General features: G+C 36.0%; 1 protein-coding gene and 1 pseudogene across 2 annotated transcripts in view; both read left to right on the top strand.

Annotated features, from left to right (window-relative positions):
• Positions 1-21076, top strand: part of RASSF8 (Ras association domain family member 8) — a 118021-nt gene that overhangs the window by 30873 nt on the left and 66072 nt on the right. The window contains exon 2 of one of the 2 annotated variants that reach the window (XM_040488629.1): positions 6908-7005. The exons of the other annotated variant lie outside the window; for it this stretch is intronic. The gene's annotated coding sequence lies outside the window, so the exon portion shown is untranslated. The remainder of the gene's footprint in view (positions 1-6907; positions 7006-21076) is intronic. 2 annotated transcript variants of the gene reach the window in all.
• Positions 18074-18921, top strand: LOC121038806 (SIN3-HDAC complex-associated factor-like; annotated as a pseudogene).

Here is a 21076-nt window from a genome sequence, read left to right as displayed (position 1 = left end):
ATTTTTCTTGTTGCCTGGTAGCAGTATTGAACATATGCTAAATTTACAGAAATAAAGCTGGATAATCAAATCTGATAAGCTGAGAAGAAGTTAACCAGAGCAATCTGTGGTATTTTAAAAAATTTCCAGGGTAATTGGGGACTGGTGGCTGAAATCAATATTTGGGATTTCATTTGTGTTAATACAAAAACAAAACCACAAGTTTGCTTTTTAATTAAATTATTTTTCTTTGATTTTAAAAAATAGCCCTCCGGGGCGCTTGGGTGGCTCAGTCGGTTGAGCATCTGACTCCAGCTCAGGTCATGATCTTGCAGTTCATGGGTTTGAGCCCTGCGTCAGGCTCTGTGCCTATGGCTCAAAGCCTGGAGCCTGCTTCAGTTTCTGTGTCTCCCTCTCTCTCTGCCCTTCCCCTGTTCGTGCTCTGTCTCTCTTTCTCTCTCAAAAATGAATAAACATTAAAAAAAATTGTTTTTAAATAGCCCTCCTACCTCCCAACCAATCCATCCTTGTTGGGAGAGAAAGAAAAGAAAAATTTCTATCAGCTAGCTGCCTGCATGCCACCTCAGGAAATAGCATGTCAAATTCCTGCTTTATCAAGATCCTCTTCCTGGCCTTCCTCTCATCCTCATTGATTGAGTGTGCCAGATTCTGTGCTAGGTGCTGGGCCTATAAAGAAGAAGTGAGACAGGATTCCATTGTACAGTAGGGGAGTAGGTCTAACAAATAACACAAAACAGGGTGGAAACCTCCAAAGAATCCTTTTGGTATGTTTAGAGAAGCTATCTGCTGAAGGAGCTGTCAACTTCACCAGCTCATTACCTTTTGTAATTCATTTAAATAAAAAACTAGTTAAGTTCTTTGAATTTTTCCTGTTCTTTACAAAGCAGCTCTTTGACAGGTATTATCTGTCCCACCTAAATTCTTCTGCAAACTCACTGTGCCTCCAAAAGAGCCTTGTACTTTCTGAGCAACAGTAAAGACAGCTTTGCAGAAAAAGCCCACTTCCTTTTCTGTTCTTCAGGTCTTTTTCCCTCCTAACATTTCCATCAGTTTGATGTTTTCTCAAACACCAGGCCACACGTGCTGTCCTGATCACGGAACCACACCAAGATCATGCTGTTTCTTTCTCAGTGCTTGCTTAATGTAACTCTTTAAGACGTCCCAGTATCACATTTGTCTGATGTGTGTTCTACAGGGAAACATAGTTTCTGTTAGCATGGTTATGTTTGTTCTTTATATGCATTTAACAGTGGCTTTTTTGGCCAACTCAGACTGGAATAATAGAGCTTCAGTTAGGACAACTAGATAATTTGATGAATGCTTGTTAAACTCTGCAGTTGATCTGAAAACAACTCTGGTGTGTAGGTTAAGTGTTAGCTAGGAGAGGGAGACCCTGTCCAAGCAATCATTGGATAGCTTCTCTAGCAAAGTTTATGAAATGCATTTTTCAAACTTCTCTAAGCAAAAGTGATTGCTTGGCTGTTTAAAAACTAATTGATCATGTCTTTTGTCTTCTCCTTCTCCTCCTTTGTAACTCTTCTGATTTCCTGTGTGACATTTAATAACAAATCATAAGACTAACAAGGATGGATTTCAATTCCTGTGGTTTATGGATCAGTTTATTAGGCCAGAAAGGGAAGGTGCAGTAAAGAATGTGAACACTTACTGGGAGCAGCACGGGTTAGGAGAACTAACCTGGGATGGGAGTCTGGGAGAAAAAAGAAGGATCTTTCAAATCAGGTACACCTAAGTTCAAATCAGGGCTCTGCCATTTACTAGCCATGTGAATCTGGAAAGGTACCAGATCTTCTAAGGTCTTAGTGTCCTCATCTGTAAAATGGGGACTGTAGGATTTACCTTCCCAGTGTAGTGAACAGCTTCTGAATTATGCATTGAGTGTTGCCTGGCACTTATTTTCTGAGTGTCTACTATTCCTTCTTTAAAAGGCAGAAACTTGGTTCAGATCAAGTCACTTAATCTTTCTGAGCCTCCGCTTTGCCATCTGTATAATGGGAATTATAATATATTAACATGAGAAAGCTCAAAAAATTTTTAGTCATATGCAAGTATAATGACATTTCACAAAGGCTTCCTAAATATCCAGGATATGAACTCTGCTGTAGCTTTTTTTACATTTTTTTGGTGCTTCCAAAACATCTATTTGGTATTATTATTACTGTATATTAGTTATATCTCACAAATATTGCACAATTAGTGGGAAAAAACCCTTATCTTATTCACATTTATAATCCCTACTATACTTTAAATATATTAAGAGCTTGGTAGATGTTGATTATATAAATAATTCTCTGCTTTGCAAACTAATATAGCTTATAGCATCCTAATGGATTTACTTCACCTTTATTGTTTCTGTAATAATTTTATTTTAACATTTTATATTAAATGTTAGAAACCTAAGATACTTTTCTTAATAACTGTATTTCTTGTAGTAGAACTGAATTATGTTCACAGATGCAGGATGTCTAGGAGTTTTGGTGTCAAAGAAGAAAAAAAAATTGTATGTTCCTACCCTCTTTTATTAGAAAAACTAAAAATTCAGGAGAATTTCAAATTTGCATAATATTTATAGTTTTAATCTATTTTGTGTATACAAAGAGATATCACTTATAAAAATGTGCTGTTGCAGTCTATTTATAATTGAATATTTATAGTTGAATATAGTTGAATATTTAGATGGATTTTTCCCTTTCCAATAAAAAAATGTACTTTTTTAACTTTTTAGTGTCTTGAAGTCACAGAGTAGAGAGTAGCTTCCTCTAAAACCTTTAGAATTTTTCCTGTATGACCTATAAGGCTTGAACAACCAGAGCAGTAACCTCTTTTCTGACTGTTGTCCACTGATTATTCATTTGGTGGGCCTAGTTTAGAAGAAGGGAATATACCCAGCAATTAACCAGTAGTCATTAAGGGATAACCTACAAGCAAATGAAAGGCCTGCATGCTTCATTTCACCTATTAAAAAAAAAAAGGAAGGAAAGGAAAAAGGCAACATCTCTTAGAAAACTGGAATTTATTTTGCACTTGAGTTGTTCTTAATCATTCTATTTTGGTTTTGTTCAGTGTATAGGAATTGCGATAACCTGATATTGTGTTCATTTGTTATCAGTAATTTCCATTTGCATTCTTATAAACTGAATAAAGGCTGTGTAAGTGACAGTAGATATATATTAGTTATCTATTGCTGCATAACAAGTTGCCTTGAACATAGGGATGTAAAACAATAAATGTTTGTTTTTTATCTCACTAGATTCTTTGGATCAGGAATCCAGGAATGTCCTAGGTGGGTGGCTCTGGCTCAGAATCTTACATGAGATTGCAGTCTAGACGTCATCTCATGTTATAAGTAGTCTGTGTGAAGGCTTTACTGGGGCTGAAAGATCTATTTCCAAGGTGGTTTGCTCACATGCCTGGCAAATTTGAGCTGGTTGTTGCCAGGAGACCTGTTTCTTACCATGTGGACCTTTCCATGGGGCTACTTGACCATCTGCATAACATGAGCAAATGATCAAAGGGCAGGATAGAAGCTGCATCATCTTTTGTGACCTAGCCTGGAAGTCACACATCATTTCCATGATACCCTTCTGGCTATACAAATTAACTCTCCTCATAGTTGGAGGAGAATATGCAAGGATATGAAGACCAGGAAGCAAGGATCTTTAGGGGTTATCTTAGGCGCTGGCTACCAAACCAGGAGAATGTCTAATCTAATATGTGCAAGTGTCCAGTGAATGTTCAAATAGCCTTAATTTTAATTTTATCAAAAATAATATAAATTGGGGGCTAGAGGTTTTCAGTTTTTACATCTTTTGCTCCAAATTGCATGTGTTGGTATACATTGGTTATTGGTTCATTTCAATTACTTATATAACAGATACCTATTTTCGAACATGTAGGCATAGGAGAATTCTAGGTAAAAGAAATCATTTAGCAAGGCAGGACTTTCATTGGTGATAAGCTCAGCACCACTGAATAACCTGTTGCCATTCTGTAAAACTCTGAATTCATCAAGCCCTCAACAGACATTTACTGAGCACCTCTTATGTGCTAGGCAATATGAATACAGATAGCAATGCAAAATGTCTCTGTGCTCAAGGAAAGGCAAACATTTCAATATAATTATGCCAAATACTATAACAGAGGTACATACTACAGATGATGAGGTCAGTTGTTGAAGAACATGGGCTCTGAAGTCAATCTGCCTGAGTTCAATTTCCAGCTCTCTTATTTATTAGCTATCTGACCTTGGACCACTTATTCAACCTTTCTATTCTTTAGTTTTCTGATTATTCCCTTTTTACAACTTACCTTCCTCATAGGGTTGTAGGGATTTAGGAAACAGTACCAGTGAGTGCTCTTAGCCAGCCAGAATTCCTGGAATGATCAGTTTGGATGAGGGAAGATTTCCAGAGAATGTGAGATGATTGAGTTGCTTCTTGGAGGGTAAGTTGGAGTTTGGTCAGCACAGAAGATTGGTGGAGCCCAGGGATGAGATGCCAGCATGCAGTAGAGCTGGAGCCTGAGGAGCTGAGCAGGGGTAAGGCTGGGGCACGTCATGTGGTAGCTTCAAGGGAACGACTAGAAATGAGTTTAGACAGTGGCATGCAAGGATATGAAGTCTCAGGTGGAGCCCCAATACATTGTAAATTTTCTGAGATTATCTGTTTAAATATCAAATTTCTTGCTGTCTTCAGATTGCTAGATCTTATGTCCATATTTATGGTTAGGAAGAAATTGTCACAATAATGACAGGCCAAACAAAAAAATTTGGACTTTTTTGTGGAGGTTTTAAAAACAGTAGAATGATAGGATTTGCTCTTTTATTTCTTTGTTTGTTTGTTTTTAAAGTGGTTTGGGCAATGGGTTGAGTAGTTAGGATGGTTATAGTAATCAATGGGGAGAGGGTTGAGGCCACGCAGGAGACTAGAGAGGTGAGTACAAGTATACCAGAACCTGGCCCTTCTTGTCAGGTTTGGCATTTCCCATAGGCATCCCAAGCACATTCCCGGGACCCTGGCAGGACTAGGACACTTCCCATCCTAATCTAAAGAACCTTGACTCATCCAGAATTTTGCAGTTATAAAAATCTAAGAAGGAGAGATTTTAATGTTAGCGTATATCTAAGTATCATTTTGAATTACATATGAGGAAATAGGCACCATAATCTTCTTGGCCTTTAAATGTCTGGCTCTAGTCTTGATAACCTTATTTTATGGATAAAAGAGGATAATGATTATGTCAATTTTAGAAACTCCTTAACTGCCAACTTCCCACTTTCAAAAGTTTTTTTTGAAAACAAAACTAAAAAGAGAGATGAGGCTTTAAAGAAGAAAAGATGGGTAAGAAATGAGATTTTTGATTTAGATAAATAAGAATCCCTTTGCCAACCAGGCTGACTTCTAGATAGCTTCTAGGCCCAAGGGTGGGAATTAGAGTGCTTAGTCTATTTAGCCTTTCTCACATGTCTTTTAATTCATCTTCCAATACTCTCTCCCAACAGGGCTGACCCTTCATTGCTTTTTGGATGACATGTTCCATGGACAGACTCTTTTACCAAGACACATGAGCCTCCAATTTGTGTTTTTCTTTTAGCTTCTTTAGGAGGTAGTTAGGTCTAGTTGAAGCCAGAAGGCTCTAACCCATCTAACATAAAATGACGAGACAGGAATTCTTTGATATCTAGTTTGCTGAAGGCTTATTTATTTTCATTAGAAAGAATTTTCATATGAATGCTTCCCTCTTTTTCTTTTAAAACTTAGAAGCATGCACTAATGCACCTTTGCACTACAGCTATAACACTATTAAAAAATAATCCAGAAATGGATGGTATTTTATAACAACTATTAAGTTGTATGAAATGTTAGTGTAGCAAACAGACTGAAAGACAGTGTTTCCATTCAGGGTTATATAGCCTTTCAGGGAGAACCCAGCTATGGAAGGGGAAATTTTGAAGTAACTTATCCCTTCCTCAATTATGTTTGAAATTTATATATTTTCTGATAGCTTGCATCGTATTTGGGTTCATTTTCCTTACACTATTTCTAATTTGACATTTCATATTATTTCATAACTAAGAATTTAAGGATTGTAACTTTTTTGGTGATAGTTTTTATTGATGAAGTACTTTAGTGTGAAAAGAAAATGGTTGATGGAAGATGGTCTTGTTATTAAAGTAAACCTTTCTATAAATAAATGCAGAAACATCTGTTAAGGGCAGAGTCTGAATGTGGCAGACATCTGAATTGCGTCAATTCCCGCCTTGTGGCCAAATTTCTTAGGCTTTCTTTATAACTAATGGCAGAGTTTCACATTCTCACAGCATTAGGCAATAGAATGGGCAAAAGAACTGGTGCCAAGTTACCCTCTTTCTTGGGTTAGCTAGTGGTAATAATTTATACTCCCTAAGGAAAAGTGTGGCGTGTTTTTGTTTTTATTTTTGAAGACTGAAAACCTGAAATTTCTCCCTCAACATCACTTTTAGGTGCTGGCTTTTGGCAGTTTTCCAAATGTCTAACTGCTAAACTGCTCTCAATAAATTATTGTGGTGTTGCAGTCAGCTTTGGTCAGGAGAAAGAGGGCACAAAGTCTTTCCTAGAACACCATGGGCCCATCAAATGACCTTTTTGAGAAACAGCTGAGATTTCTTTTTCAATGGCACAAAAACGCTAATTGAGATCAAACAGAACACAAACCCACCCCACAAATACCGCAGTTCAAATGAGGAAGGGAGAAGGTTGGAGAGGGGAGGAAAAATTGTTCTTCGGAAAACTGTTTGAAGCTAAGGGCTTATGTATTTTGTTCTTGGATAATTAGAAGTTAAAATGGGGTGATTTAGCATTTTTAAGATAAAAATTAGCCAGGACTGTAAGAACACTGTGTACCTTTTCAGGTGCCTGTGTAGTTCCTCCTAGAATACCTGTCTGGTGCTCCACTCTTCCTCAAGACTACCTCAACACTCCTCCCACTTGGGGACTCCAGCGCCCTAAGGTGAGTCTGAAAATTTGTACTCCTTTCATATATCCTAGAAAAATATCACTTAAAGTGACATTTTAAAAACATTTTCAAAATTGGGGGAGACTTTCAGAGGTTGTGTTCACTGGTGAACTCCTAAGAATCATTACTTATAAGTCCTGTATTTAGATAAGTATAAAGGGTAGTTAGCACTAGTATTTCCTTGCCAGTGTACCATAAATCCTAGGTCCAAATTTGGGGTGACACTACTAGCATTATGAACCATGCTTTAGATTTCAAACGTGGAGTCTGAAGCAAATTGTTTGCAGGTTGGTGTGTCACCACTTAGGCTTTCTGAGCGTTATTCTACTCGTGCTTTAAATTGGCAGCCTCTTTTATTTATTTATTCATTTTTATTTTCAGTTTTTATTTTAATTTCAGTTAGTTAGCATACAGTGTTCTATTAGTTTGGGAGGCACAATATAGTAATTCAACACTTCCGTACTTCACCCTGTGCTCTTCAAGACACGTGCACTCTTTAATCCCCATCACCTATTTCACCTGTCCCCCCATCCTCCTCTCCTCTGGTGACCATCAGTTTGTTCTCTATAGTCTGTTTCATACTTTGTCTCTCTATCTCTCTCTCTCTCCCTCTCTCTCTCTCATATTTTTTCCCTTTGCTTGTTTGTTTTGTTTAAATTCCACATATGAATAAAATCATAGGGTATTTGTCTTTCTCTGACCGATTTACTTCAATTAGCATAATACTCTGTGGCTCTGTGCATGTTGTCACAAATAGCAAGATTTCATTCTTTTCTGTGGCTGAATAATATTCTGTTTGTGTGTGTGTGTGTGTGTACACACATTTTATATATACACACACATACCCACCACACCTTCTTTATCCATTCATTAATCTATGGCCTGTTTTACAGCAGAGAAATATTTCTAACAGTGAAGATTAGAAGGTCTTGATAAGTTTGAAATAGCTTATAGTTTGAGCTTCCATCTCTTAAGTACTGTAATTGTCTTCATTAAAGGGGGTTCACAAAGTCTCTTAAAGTGAGAATATACAACTAAATTAATTTTCACTTGCTTTTTGTGTGCTTGATGTGTATCGCCTCTTGAAACATTAAAGTGCTTCATTGGTCTCAGAAGGGAAAATAATTTGACCTTGTTTGTAGTATGTGAATCACTTGTGAATAAATTGTCCACATTTTACAAGGTGAATTAACTCTTTAAGGGCACCAACCAGCATGCTGTTTCATAAATTCCTTAGTCTCTTATTTTGCAAAAGTTACATGCTTGCTTTTTTGCTTTACTGATGTATCTTCAAAGGTGTTAACATAAATTAATCCATCCCTGAAATAAAAATAACCTTAGAGCGTTGTACTAATTGCTAGAATATTTGGAGGGAAATGAATTCCTAAAACCACAAGTCCTTATCCTCACTGGTTCAGTTTTTCTCCTACAGACTCTTGCATTGCTTGTGGCATTAGCAAAATCCATGACAAGCAGGCCACACGTGCTGAAAGTAAAAGATAGTCAGATTCTCATTGGACAATTTTGTTATATCCATATCAGAAGCTGAAAAATTCTAGTTTAGCCCTGCTATTTGTCATGTGATCTAAAGAAGAAAAGTATAAGGAATAAAATGTATTATGTAGTCTAACTTACTACAGTTCTCTCCATAATTATGTTATCACTTAAATTTTAGGTTTAGCTTTCATCACTGATGAAGCTATTCTGTAAATCTTTCTTTTATTTACATTAATTATGTTTTGTTTGGGAGGATTTATATATAAGTTATAGGAAGAGGAACTATGGTTCAGATTTAATGTTTAGATATTGTGTACACTTGGGTTTGAATGCTTCAGTTATTTTGTTTCTTTTAGAACGCTGGTAGTTATACATGTAGAAGATGTAGGACTTGATTCAACTTTGCAGATAAAGAGTTAATTTTTTGCTATTTCTTCTCAAATGCTTACTATACTAGGAATTAACAGTCTTTGATTTTTGACTTCAAGTGCAAAAAGATTCCCTTAGCATACTGCCTTGTTTTCTTTTTTCAAATGAAGTTTTATCTGTTTTAAATAAATGAGGGGTTTCTGGATGTGTTATAGTAATAGATAAAACTTTTTTGCCTTTTGCTGGCTGCTGAAGTAAACCAGTTTACTCATAGAAAGAGGGTATCTGAGTTCCCTAAGCCTTTCTGAATGTAGCATCTAATTTTAGTCATATTAACTTTCTGGCAACAAAACCAGCTTTGAATTTTCAGTATTGCTACACTGTGAAACTACCTTAAATATTCTTTTATGGAGTGACTTTAAATTTTTAATGTCTTGCAATCAGACTATTTCTACTAAATTACATTTTCTCCACAATGATGTAGTTTCTCGTGAGCCATTATTCTTTTAGCGAATGATAGAGAATAATTCACATTTTATTTATCACAAGGCATCTTTCCTAGGTTTTAAATTTGAGGCTGTGTAAGAAGAAACTTTAAAACTCATATTTTATGTAAAAAAGACAGATTATGTAAAACAGAATAAGACATTACAGATAATTTATTTGCTTCTCTTTCTGTTCCAGATAAGACTGCATTCTTCTCCCATCCCCCTTTTCTGGTACCTTCCTGTAAAAAGCATTAATGGAGGGAAAAGAATGATAAACAGGACTTAGCTCTATAATCTTCTTTCAAAACTGCCCTGTAAATAATTTCCTATAGTTTCTGTAATGAAGCTTATGGTGGTAATATTTTGTGCCTCTGGTAGTGGGGAATAGTTTCAAAATACTCTCAACATTTTACATTTTAAGCTGTGTGTGTGTGTGTGTGTGTTCATGTTTTCAGGTTAGGTTTTCTGTCCCACGTAGATTTAGTGGAATTTATTTTTTATATGCTTATACTTGGTTTTAACGGTTTAGGTGGGGGCATTTCTAAATAAAACTTGTTAAAGAGATGTTTATTGTTGTTACAGGTAATTTATGCAAGCAGAGTTTAGGAGACTTGAAATGATCTTTTGGCAAAAAAAAAAAAAAAAAAAAAACTTGGTAGAAGAAGGGGGGACATTTTCTGTAATTTAAGTTGTCATAGTAACTTGCATCAAGACCGATACTTGGAATCCAGGCCTGAAGAATTTCAGTGACAATAAACATTCCAGTTGCATTCATCATTTTTTTCCCCTCTGAGAAAAGAGCCATCAATTGTGATCTAATTATTCGCTTTCTGTTTTTAGAAGATGAGTAGCAGCTTGCATTTTTTAACACTTTGAAACTTCCCTGGTAGAGTAGAAATGAAAAGTTAGCTGTTTATATTTAAACTTGGCATTTTCTGGTAATGTATCTCAAACTAACCATTTCGGATGACAAGATAGGTTCAACATATAATGGTTACTTAATGAAATATGAAAAGAAAAAGAGAAGTTGATGAGGATTTGAACACATTGCCACACACATTTGTTAACATGCAAATTTTAATATTAAGAGTATTGGAAAATGGTTTTCATGGAACTCTGATCTGGGAATGTTAGGATTTTCCTAATATCAGATTTTTAATATATTTATGGTATCTTGTATCTTAAGCATGAATGTATTTAAATAAAAAGGAGGAGATATCATTTTTATTAGCAGAATAAGTTTACTTTGAGAAATTTGTATCCAGGCATTATTGTTAGATATGCTGTCTTTCACAAAGGACAGTACAATGTTGTTTTTAAAGAGAAAACTTTTTTAGGTTTTGCTTCACTCTTGCCTTTTGCAAGATACTGATGACTAACCGACCCATAATTTAGAGTTAGAAACATTCTCCTTAAGCAAGGAACATTAGGAGAAATAAGGAGATAAAGGTGTATGTGTCCATTCATTTTAGGAAACTTGGAAAATAAATGGGAAGAGTTTGTAGCTAGTCTAATAGTAAAAAATAATATACAAAATTAGCAGCTGTTGAATATAACTGTAGTCATCTGTAGATAAAAGTGGTAATACTTTTGTAGAAACTTTTCCACATATGTATGAGAATCTGAATCAAATGGGCAATCTTTTAAAAAACATAAATCAACAAAATTGAGTTTTAAAAATATAAGGTAGATGTAGAAAACCTAAATAAACCTACATAATTTACTGGAGATTGTGAAGGAAAATATAATCACCTATTATCTCACTGTTTAGAGATATTTACTGTACGTGTTTTATGGGAAGTATCTGAAGTTATGTGTTATAAACAAATTAAGGATCAAGTTATCAATAGCCAAAATACTAGTAATGGTGAAACACACAATTTTATCTCCTATTAGAATTAGCAGCTTACTTGCTGTCATCATTACTATCTAAAATAGCTCTGAAATATTTAGCCAGTATATTAAGAACAGAAAAAGAGAATTATTGAAAAGGACAGAATTATTTGTAGATAATAAAAAATGCCCAAGATATTTAATACAGTAAAATTCCATTATAAATAATGTAAATATCATGATTTATATATATATATATATACATATATATATATATATCTGTTCATAGTAGCAACAAAAATTTATGCTGGGGATTAAACTTTGTAAGAAATGCGAATGGCCATGGGCGGGAAACTATTAAACTTTATTCTGAAGATGCAGAGACTCAATGTATCTGAAATTCTAGAAAAGAGGCTTTTAGCAAAGCATTAGTTCTCATATATTTAAAACAATTGCTCATTAAAAAAAAAGTAATACAGTTAAGTTTAAAATGTATAGAAAGGTATAAAATGAAAAACAAGATTCCTTTCTTCCTCATTGTGTTTCTTCTATCTAAAGGAACCATTGTTAACAGTTTCTTGGGTATCTTTGCAGAAAATGTGCATACAACATTTATTTATGCCTTTTTAAACTTACAGCAATAAGTAATAGTGTGTGTGTGTGTGTGTGTGTGTGTGTGTGTGTGTGTGTGTATTACACGAGATTCTTTACAGGTTGACTTCTTTAATTACCAGAATAATCTTAAAGGCAGATATGATTATCACACTGCTCATTGAATTGGTGGGAGTTCAGTAAATATGGTTAGTGTGCATTCTTCCATTGGCTGAGTTTATAAAAATAAGGTTAGTATGGAATTACCTGGTATACTCGAGATTCTGATTGAGTCTACTTCTGATTGCGCCTATGACTATCATTCTCTGTGATCTGGTTTCTATCCCTACAAATTGAAATGGTGCTTATATCTGCCTGAATGTGGTAGACAGAATACAAAAATTAAACAGGGCCAAAATACAAAATCATTTTTTGTTCTTAAGGTATTACTAAGATAATACTCAAGAAATAATGATACCATAACACTTTTTTTCTTTTAAGTTTATTTATTTATTTTGAGAGAGAGAGAGAGAGAGAGAGAGAGAGAGAGAGTGCGCAGGAGCATGAGCAGGGGAGGGGCAGAGGCTTGGAACTGTGAGATCATGACTCCATCCGTTAACCAACTGCTACCCAGTCATCCTCCATAACACTCTTTCTAATTTTACAAAGGCAATTCCTTTTATATAAAGCAGACCTCATGAAAGTTATAAAGTAGAATAGGATGGAGTCCATATTTTCTGCTGTCAGGAATATATAGTCTCACCAACTTAAGCAGGTTCACACCAGATGGGAAAAACATAGTTTTTAGTTTTTATTGCTAAGCGATACCATGTTATAGCAATTCTTGAACTCTTGAACTTGCATGCTGTCTCTCTTTCCCTCTTCCTTTCTCTCACATTTTAGCCAGGGTATACTTGGCTCCTTAGAAATTTAGGGAAACTTGTCTTAAATCTCCAGTTTCAAAGCTTATAAAAGTGTCCCCATGATCTTGATAGGTCTCAAGGCTTCGTGTCTCCAGTGAGAATCCCCTCATCTGTCTTTGACTTGACTCTATGGATAGTCTTCATTTTGTCCAGGGTTAAGCCTTCCTTTTTTAATGGATTCTCTGAGAACACAGCACAACACAACACATGCACACCACTTAGTAGAACCTACCAAAGATCTGGGACTTAGAGGAAAGAGATTCACATTGTGGGAAGGGCAATCTTGATAGTCTTCCTAGACTCTGGCTTCAACCTCATCCCTTCTTAAGATGCCTCAAAAAGCTACAAAAACTGCCACGTGTCATCTGGACTCATCTGTCAGGGTACAACTCAGCTTATCCCATTATTAATTGTGTGACCTTGACTGATTAGTCTCTAAAATCCAGTTTTCTTACTCGGATGTTAGGTAAGATTAAATTATGCAGTTGATCCTTAATGTGCTGTGTTTAGGGGTGCCAGCCCCCATGCAGTTGAAAATCCACATGTAACTTCTGACTTCTCCAGAACTACTGGGAGCCTTGATAACATAAACAATCAACACACATTTTGTATTTTATATGTGTTATCTGCTATATTTGTACAATAAAGTAAGCTAGAGTAAAGAAAATGTTAAGAAAATCCTAAGGAAGAGAAAATGCATTTATATACTACTATACTGTATTTACTGGGAAAAAAAATACACATAAAAGTGGACCCACACATTTCAAACTTGTGTTGTTCAAGGGTTAACTGTGTATGTAAAGGTCTCAGCATGTACAAAATTCAGTGTATTATAATTATCACCAATTTTATTGAAAGAGTACTGTTTTCCCCAAATGCTTCGATCTTGTTTCAGATTTAGGCTAGATATATTTTTATATAAGCAGATGTTCACCCTTCTGTACTTATGGAAACTATGTAATTGTTCAAACCAGACACTTTGGAGAGTGAAACATGGCATTATTGTTAATTATGCTGGGATAACCATGTAAACTGTAAACCAGGATGAGTGGTCACTCAGCATGCCTCATTTGTGGTGCATGCTCAGAGAACACAGGTCATTGTCATTGAGTGAGACAATGAGGATACAGGATAAGTGAGGTCACATTCATCTTTTTGAGCTTTAGTTCCTTACTCATTAAACTGAGATTAACAATAACTAGCTCACAGGGTGACTAGAAAGATTAAATGAAGTTGTAGTCTGATAAAACATTGTATATATGTGGAAATTGGACACCTGTTAATTCCCTTCTCTGTCTCTGCAAATTACCTTAGTTCTGCTGATGGGTAAGTTTGTGTATAGCTGTGTTATTAGGTACTTAACCTTAATGTATCTTTATAGTTCATTCCACTGGACATTGTAGGTGGTAGTCATAACCAAGTGCACATGTGGTTCCTCAGTTTCCTGTGGAGAGTTGGTCTATATTGCTTCAATTAATCACTTTTTAACACTGAAAGCATGAATTGTAGTGTTCAGGAACCACACCCACTTTCCCTATAAATTCTCCTGTGGTATGCTCTTTTCTTATGTGCTTTCCTATTTTGTGGATGAACATAATCTAAATAAGGGGATTTTTTTCTTAAATATTTCAGGTATGAATATTTATTTGCATGTAATACATGGTGAGAATCAAAGGCACTTGTTTTTGCACATCAGTTGTAGAGATGTATTTCTTCCTTGGGAAAAAAAAATCTAGCCGAAACCTTAAAAACTAATAGTATAATTGGTAATATACATACCAAGTTTGATTTTCTTATCATTTACAAATAGATTTTAATAACACAAAACTGGAAGAAGTAATAGATAGACCTCAAGGTTTGGGCCTTTTGCAAAATGGTCACAGCATTTTCACCATTATTTTTCATAGTTGTTGTCTTCATTAGCAAATCCATATTCAGACTTGGTGGTATTTCCCGGTCTTTAGGCTTACAGAGAGTCTGTGGAGGACAGACAGGTGGTAAATGATTTTAGTGCTGTCACAAATTACACTTTTGTGGAATGAAGAAGGTGCTATGGGAGCACATGGGAAGTACTTTGTGCAAAGGTTTAGGAAGGCTGTTTGTGGCTACCATTTAAGTTAAGTGTTTAAAGGTAAGTAGGTCTTTAAGGAGTGGGGAGAAAGCCTTTGAAAATGGCCTGGGAAATAGCATATGCAAAGCCTAGAAAGGCATATAAGGAGCATGATGTGTTTGGGAATTAACAAGTACAGCTAGGTGTGAATATGAATGTGGATGCCAAGGAGATGACTAATTTAAAAAAAAGGAATTCTTATTCTAAATGATAGCCCTTTTCTAGGGCTCTGGGCTTTATTGTAATTGAAAGAATCAATATTATAAGTAGATAAAGTTCTAGTTGGAAAAGAAGTAGAAGTGTTAATGACTTAGAACAACCTAAACTTTAGCTGTCTCTGTAAGGAGAAAAATTACTTTCTTTATTCTTGATGGTTTTTCTATAATCTCAAGAAATTAAATATTTACAATATCCTCATTCTTCAAAAGGATATTGCTACTTTAAAATTTTCTCACTTAAAAAAATTAGATATAAATAGATAACATTAAAATCTATATATACTGGTTCCAGCCAGTTAGCCATTCCATTCATTTTGTTAACATTTTATTCTGTGAGCTGCTCTGTAGCCACCAGACAATTTTGCACTTTGCAGATTTTGCCTTGTCAAAATGTGAATTGCGTGAGGGATGAAATGATTAAAAATGCTATTTTTTTTTGTACAGCAAATAATGCTTTCAGAAAAAAACATGCTGATATTAACTGCCATTTCTATTCCATTTTGCTCCTGAGAATTGTTTGAATGTATACTCTCCATCTTTTTATTATATCAAGAAGTAGAAATATAACGACATTTACTATTAACAAAATAGTAATTTCATGTAGTAATATTTACACTCTCATGTGAGAAATAAAATAATGTCATATGAGTGACTATTTTAACTCTAGTACCATCTTGCCTGCTTCATTTTGTATTTTCCCTGTGCTACACTATAGCATATACATAAAATCTTTATTTTTTCTTGGAAAGCACTCTGAACATTCAGATTTGAGCTTGAAGAAACCAAGACCCAGTTGGAGACTGATTTGCTCCCTTTAGACATCTCCTCTAGGGCAGAAACTCTTCTCATCATCTTTGTAGTCTCAGTGCCTAGCCAATAAATAAAGATCTGTCAAATAGGTGGATACATCTCTTACAACACACCTCATTTGATTCCTGGTCAGCCCATGTTCTTTGTACATTGGTACCTCCCCCATCTGTTTTCCCTCTCGCAAAGTGGATTTACATAGCAGCAGCATTCCTTAGGTTTCAAATTATGTATTTATGCATGATTGTTGGCTGTCATAACCCCATCCCCAACTCACAAGAAAGCCAAGCTCATCAACATGTTAGGACAAAGGGGCCGTTTGGACTGAGAATCAATGGATATACCAGAATATTCCTGAATGAATTTAATTACCACACTCAAGATAGATGGCACTTTGTGCTTTTCAATATGTTGTTCATTTTTTTTTAAGTTTGTTTATTTTGAGAAGAATGAGTTTGAGCTGGGGAGAAGCAGAGAAAGAGGAAGAGAGAGAATCCCAAGCAGGCTCCACACTGTCAGCACAGAGCACAACGTGGGGCTCAGTCCCATGAACTGTGAGATCATGACCTGAGCAGAAATCAAGAGTCGGATGCTTAGCCTACTGAGCCCCCCAGGCGCCCCATTCATGCTTCTTTTGATGAAATTACAGAGTCAAGATATTCTGTAGGATCGGACACTATATTTTTAGAATAGTGTTTCTAAGCAGGAGTAATTTCACTATTGGGGTGTTTAGAAAATTTGTCAGAGCATTGTTGATTATTACAGTGATTGGAAGAATACTATTGGCATTTAGTCAATGGGTAACAGAGATGCCAGGCATCCTGTAGTGTACAGGACAGTTCCACATATTGATATTAAAATGGCCCCCTCAGTTTCCTATTGAAAAACCACAACTGAGCATAACTTTTTACATGTATACACAAAGCATTTTTGCATTGTCTTAATATATAATGAATTTTCTAGGAATACAACTGTTATGGAAATTAAGGGAAAGTCATATTTAATTCAGAAGTTGAAAAAGAGTTGTTCTCCAGTTTAATAACCATTTCACAGACAACAATCCCCTTTGTAGTATTTGAGTTTCCTATCAATGTACCTGCACTTTACATACCTACGTTTACAACTGTTGCATTTATGACATAGACATACCTCAGAGATATTGTACGTTCAGTTCCAGACCACTGCAGTAAAGCAAACATGACAATTAAGTGAGTGAACTAAATTTTCTGGTTTCCAGTACATATAAAAGTTGTATTTACGCTGCAGTCTAATAGAGTGTAATAGCATTATGTCTAAAAAAACAACATACATACCTTAATTAAAAATACTTCCTTGTTAAAAAATACTAACCATCATCAGAGTTTTTAGTGATGATGATGATGCACTTATCACAGATCACCTTAACAAAGTAATAATGAAAAAGTTTCAAGTATTCTGAGAATTACCAAAATATGAGAAAAACACAAAGTGAGCAAATGCTGTTGAAAAAAAGACTTGCTTGTTGTAGGATTGCCACAAGCCTTCATACTGTAAAAAACACAATATCTGCAAAGTGCAGTAAAGCAAAGCACAATCAAACAAGGTAGGCCTGTAAAGGTGTGAGCATCTAGCTACTTCATTGAGTCTTGTCATTTACATAGTTAAGTTCATACCTCTCTGCTATAAATCCTTTTTCTTTTATTTCTTTCTGGCTTCTTTGTTGAGAATAGCCTATTTGGGGGTAGAGGAAGCACAAGTGTAGAAGCAGGGAGACTCATGAGGAGGCTTTTGCAGTTAGGTGAGCAATTATGGTAGCATAGACAAAGATATAGCCAATAGGGTTTCCTGGCAGATTAGATGATGGCTTGTGAGATAGAGAAACAAGGATAACAGTAGGCATTTGGGCTTAAGCAACCAGATGGATACATTCTAATTGCTTTGAACTGAGATGAATATGGGTGCAACAGATTGGGTGGGGGGTGGTAAGATTAAGAGTTCTTTTAAGACATGTTGAGTTTGGGGGCACCTGGGTGGCGCAGTCGGTTAAGCGTCCGACTTCAGCCAGGTCACGATCTTGCGGTCCGTGAGTTCGAGCCCCGCGTTAGGCTCTGGGCTGATGGCTCAGAGCCTGGAGCCTGTTTCCGATTCTGTGTCTTCCTCTCTCTCTGCCCCTCCCCCGTTCATGCTGTCTCTCTCGGTCCCAAAAATAAATAAACGTTGGAAAAAAAAAAAAAAAGACATGTTGAGTTTGAGCTAGAAAGGCAGTTGAGGAGGAGGGAGCGGTTGGAAGGGGTACGCTGGCTTGGCATGCACTCCAGACCTTGGGAACGTTATTGTGCGTAGAATGGCTGATTTTGGAAGACTATTGCCCAGAAGAAAAGATGTTTGGTTTTCACAAGCCAAAGATGTACCAAAGTATAGAGGGCTGCTGTATTTGCAGAGTTAAGTCCTCCAGTTCTCAATTCACTGACAGTAAATGCTATGGAAAGGACTTCCAGAGCTGTTTTGGGTTGCATGAGACTCGTTCAGGAGACATCTGTAATGCCTGTGTCCTGTTTTTGAAAAGATGGAAAAAACTGCCAGCAGGATCAAAAAAAAAAACCACAAAAAACAAAAAACTGGAATCGTGGTAGATGCAAGGGCAGGACCTAGTCTGAAGACAGCATTGAAACCAAAGACAGTGAAAACTCTATCTGGAAACAGGATAAAAAGCAACCAGATCAGTAAACTACAGAAGGAATTTAAACATCACAATTCTGATGCTCATGGTACCACCTCAAGTGCCTCCCCAGCTCAGTCTCCTTGTTATGGTAACCAGTCAGATGATGGCTCAGATACAGAGATGGCTCCTGGCTCTAATAGAATGCCAGTGTTTTCCTTTTTACATCTCACATACTAGAAAAGACAGAAAATATGTTGTGGGATTATCTATAAAGGCCGTTTTGGAGAAGTCCTCATTGACACACATCTGTTCAGGCCTTGCTGCAGCAATAAGAAAGCAGCTGCTGAGAAGCCGGAGGAGCAGGGGCCAGAGCCTCTGCCCATCTCCACTCAGGAGTGGTGACTGAGGTTTAGGTAGAAGGGGAACAAAAAAACGATTTAAATTTTGGAAAGAAAACAAAGCAACAAAACCCTCCTATATTTAACTTGGATACCTGCTATTCTGCCAAAAGACACTTTCTAGAATAGTTTTGAATGGGTTGTTATTTCTCCTCCAGTTCCACAAACTCTGAAGCCAGTGTCTAGCTTACTAAAAGAAAAAAAGTGTACATAATATTTAAGATGCTGAGTATTTCATAGGAAAGCTGAATGCTGCTGTAAAGTGCTCTTTAAGTCTTTTTTTTTTTTTTAATCCCCTTCTAATGAATGAATCTAGGGGAATTTCAGGGGACAGAGATGGGATTTGTTGTATGATAAACATGTAGTTTTAGTCTTTCTATATTGAGAAACAGTGGTTGGGGCATTTTTAAGATGGCTGGCTATACTTGTTTTCCTTCATGATAATAAATTTGTCATAACTCAGTAACGTGGACTTGCCCCAAGAGGTAGTTGTTAATAGTTTAAGGTCTTGCCAAGGTTCTGATGATTCAAACCTGTACTACTGAATATTAAACAGGACAGACTAAGCTCTCTGGTACAAATACCTTGAAGGAGTAATTTCTAAACATACAGAGAGGTAACTTGAGTGTATATGTTGCATCCTCTGTCACCTCCCTCCATATTCATTTTTGATAAAGATTTTAATCTATATTGAAACTTCTAAAGCAGAATCAAAGCTCCTCTGGGGAAATGACAAGTTTTAGGATGAGCAACCCTAAATGAAGAGAACCAAAGCATTACCGCATGATAGAGATCACATTCTATTAAAAATGTTAAATTATCTTCAAAAATGTACAAGTCTTCAGGATGGCACACACAAAAAAACAAAGGTTAATGCTTCTTGGGGCACATTTCTTAGAGAGCTTGCCTAGTGTGTAAATAAATGACTTTTGTTTGTGTTACGTGACTGGTGACTTCATTGAAAATCTGCGCAATTCAGTTTTAGCTCTGGATTACTTCAGTTGACCTTTGTGAAGGTTTTGTCTGTGTAGAGTGGTTGTTTGACTGGTTTTAACCTATTAGGGTTTGGGGTTTTGGGGTTTTTTTTCCCACTCTATATTAAAGTAAAATTCTAAAAGAAAAGAGGTGTGTGTTAATGCTGAGTGGGCTGGTTTAGGTTTGACTTCTTTTAGTCAGGCTTTGTGAACATTGAGATGATAGATGATGCATCCGGAACACGGAGCTCTTCAATTCCAAAATCTTCATTTGAAGGCTTTTTACTTGAACCCAAACCAAAGTACTGTCATTGCCTGTTTTCTAAACGTTCAGGAATAACCTATCACTGGTTCAGACTTTTCATAATTAGGGAGGATCATTTGCCTACCTCATAATAACATGACTCAGTGCTTATTTTTAAAACTGGATTTTAAAAATTAGATAGTATAAATAACAGTAAGGAGTCAGCCACTTTTTTACGGGCACCATATAGTTTTATAGTTCTTAATCTAAACTTAAAATTTTGTATTTCTTCCTTATGGCAAAAACTACAAGCCACCATATGCACAGATTACACCGTGAGTTGGGTTGGCTCTCCCATAGCCTCTGAGGTGAATTACAAGAGTCCCAGCCATTATCATCTTCCTCCTGTTGTTCCGAAATTTTTTTTTTGTACATTTTGGCTACAGTATTGGTGGTAGAATATACTATAATATGGATCATCTCTACTTCTGTATTTATTTATTTATTAATTTATTACTAGACCTCAAACACAGCCTTCTTCTTACCCTTCCACCTCTTTGCCTGTAGGATGTACTGTATATAGTCATGCACTTTGTATTAATATATTATAAATCTACAAATCTGTTTTGTACTTATAATCAAAACTTTTACTAGGGTACTGAATAAATTTAGTCTAACTATAAAAAAAAAAAAAGACATGTTGAGTTTGAAATGTCTACCACTCAGTAGCAACACTAAGTAGGCATCTGAATGTGAGACTGAAGTTCAGAGAGGAGTGTGAGCTCGAAATTTTATGGGAATTGTCAAGTATATGGTATTTCAAGTTATGATCAAATTGAGTGAAATCACCAAGGGAGTGAATATAAATGGAAAAGATCCATGATTGAGATTTGGAATTCTCAAAAGCATAGAGAAGAGATTGAGAAGGAACACCAATGAGATTGGAGGAAAAGCAAAAGAGTGCAGCTGTTC

This window comes from Herpailurus yagouaroundi, unplaced genomic scaffold (assembly GCF_014898765.1).
Source record: "Herpailurus yagouaroundi ecotype Mexico unplaced genomic scaffold, PumYag 166, whole genome shotgun sequence".
Classification (NCBI taxonomy): Eukaryota; Metazoa; Chordata; class Mammalia; order Carnivora; family Felidae; genus Herpailurus; species Herpailurus yagouaroundi.
Note: the sequence above shows the minus strand (reverse complement) of the source record. Positions and strands in the feature narration are given on the sequence as shown.